We start from the raw sequence: 2,888 nt of genomic DNA, 5'->3' as shown, positions 1-2,888 counted from the left end.
CACAGCAAACCACCAATCACAACCATTCTTGATCAGATCACAGCGGGATAACCGAGCTAGCTCAGCTTGTTGCTCTGATAACTTAAGATCCAGAAGTCCGTGGCTAAAATCCTTCATCCGGTTAAATATCGTTAAAAAAAATACCAATTGTATAGCATTGAAGTTCAAGAAAGGATGGTTTGCGGACAAATAAAACGGTATTTTCTTCAATTCCTGTATTTTTTCGTATTGCAAAATATATCACAGGGGAAGAAAATATCGCAATGTCAGTTTTTTCCAATATCGTGCAGCCCTAGTGCAGATTAAACTGTATGGTCCACCAGTGCTTTGGCTTTGCTCCCTACACCTTTTTTTTTCAACCCTCAAAATTAGGGATAGTTTTCTTCAGCTCCAGCTGTCACTCAGCTCTGCCAAGTCACATTTTGAGAAGCAAACTGATATCTGTGCTGAAATGAATCCAAAAGGTCAATGTTAATCAGCAGAGAAACTCCAAATTAGTTTCTGTAACTTTATGAGTTGACACATGCGCTCAAAGTGATCCGGTATAAACAGACTAGTAATGTTTCGATGAAAGAGAATTGGATCAAAGGTTGTTCACAATGGTGCTAAATGCTAATGTCAGCAGTTCTCAGTAGCTCTCATTGAGAAATGCTCCAAACCATATTACAAATTAGTTGGGTCATCTCCAGCAATTCCGTGACCGTTGAGAGCGGAGGTTCAACAGATTCAGATGAAGAGTAGCGACATATTGTAATGTTGTAAATTCAATTTAAATGCCTTTTTAAATTACTTGTGTAATACCTTGTATTCTATTAAACACATTTGTCATCAAATTCAACTGAATTCATTCATAAATTAGTGACCATAATGAGATATTTGTGAGCATAGAGAGCAACGGTTTGTTTCACAACAGCCACAAATGTTGACCTTTTTGACCTCTGAGATGACCTCTGTGTACGTACTTGCTGTTTTACTGTTTATAGCTCAACTCAGCATGAGCATAGCTTTCATTAGAGCCCAATATGAAGGCTCTACGACAACGTTGAAAAATCGACCTTTTGGAGCTGAACATTTGGCGGCCATCTTGGATTTGAAGGAAAAAAATAGGTCAAATCATCAAAACAACATCAAATATGAATTCCTCAACCCAAAAAGTGCCAGGAACCATGTATTGAGCAACATTTTACTGTAGGCCAAAGCATTGAAAAGCTAATTTTCAGCCTATGGTGATGGCAGCCATTTTGGATTAGAGCTCGCAATGTTGCCCGGATTTTTGCGAAGGGCATGGGGGCTATTTTTTTTTTTAAACCCTTCATAGATTACACATCCACTGAGAAACGAACCTCCGCTCTCCACGGTCACTGAATGGCTGGAGATGACCCAACTAAATAAGCACTTCTGTGTTCACTGGTCCATGTGTTTCTGGTTATATGCCATGAATAAGGTTTGTGGTTAACACAAACTAAAGAGATTCAAGGTCTTTAGAGTTCTAGTGATGATGGTCATCCTTTCACTTTAGCTTGGCCAAAACAAAATACTGAGCCAGCATTTTAAAGTAGGATTTATCCAGCTTTTGTATTTAATAATAAAGTATTTTGCTTCCTTTAATGGCCACATTCTGATATTGCGGTAGAAAGTTTCAGCCACTTATGACGTGTTCAGTTATTCCTTGTTCCTAGAGGATGACTCTTCATGACATTAATGATCCTCTGACTTGTCCTCTAGCGCCACCGTGAGGATCACACCTTAGTTTGTTTTGTTTAAAATGTCTTGACCAATATCAATAATGGATGGGATTTGTATAGCGCTTTTCTATGGAGCTATTTCAGGGTCATAAGTTTTGATCATTCAAAAAAATGCAATTTATTTGAAAGTCCAAGTTTTCATCCTGAACTTTGAAAAATACAAAAAAAAGTATTTGAAATAATTGTTCAAGCTGAATATTATTTTTGATTCAGTTCAGCAATTTTTTTAAATAAAATATGTATTTTCATATTTCACTTTTATACATATTTTGATATTTGAATACTTGTTTTTTTCATTTTCAGATTTTACGCTTTCAGATTCAAAACAATTATTTTTTCAGGTTTCAATCTTTTTTTCGCCTTTAGATCGTTTTTCACTTTCAGATCATTTTTTTTCGCTTTCAGACTTTTGACCCTGATATTGCTTCGGGGGGCGGGGCTTACCAAAGAGTAGTTTGGCACCCTGAGTGACAGCCCTCCCTCTGTCATGATGCCTTCATGTTAGGTAGCGCAAGAAATACAACTACACACTTTCTATACACAATACTCCCGTGATTGGTGGTAAACAAAACTGATACCAGCATCAAAGTTCCGTTAAGCGAGCTGTTGAGCATCATAGTTGGCAACAATCAAGGTATAAGAGCAATAAACTGTGCTAGAATCTGAAATCACGTATCCGCAATCAAGCGTTGTCCTTCCCCACTTCCACGTATCTCCATGAACGCAGCATAGTATTGGCTTGGTTTTTGCGATCAGAATCTGAACACCTTTATTAGTCCCACAGGGGATACATTTACATTGTTACAGCAGACGAGAGCCAAAGACAGCTTAATGTTACCTAAAGCATGCATACAAAAAGTATTAAAGATTAAAAAAAGAAATTATAAAGGCCTATATTTCCAAAGTTACACATTTTACACAATACACACCCTGTGACAGTTCTGCGGATTTAGCAGCCAGGTATATATTGCACAGTTTTTAATGGCATATATATATTGCACATAGTTGGTATTTATCAACAAGAGGTGTTATAGTCTGTGTTGTTTTGTGCGGGGTCTACTAGGGGCTGTGCTGGTTGTTTAGTCTGACCGCTGCAGGGAGGAAGGACCTGCGGTATCTCTCCGTGAGACAGTGGGGGATGGC

The sequence above is a fragment of the Notothenia rossii genome (assembly GCF_949606895.1).
Source record: "Notothenia rossii genome assembly, chromosome: 5".
Classification (NCBI taxonomy): Eukaryota; Metazoa; Chordata; class Actinopteri; order Perciformes; family Nototheniidae; genus Notothenia; species Notothenia rossii.
This window is presented reverse-complemented; position numbering follows the sequence as displayed.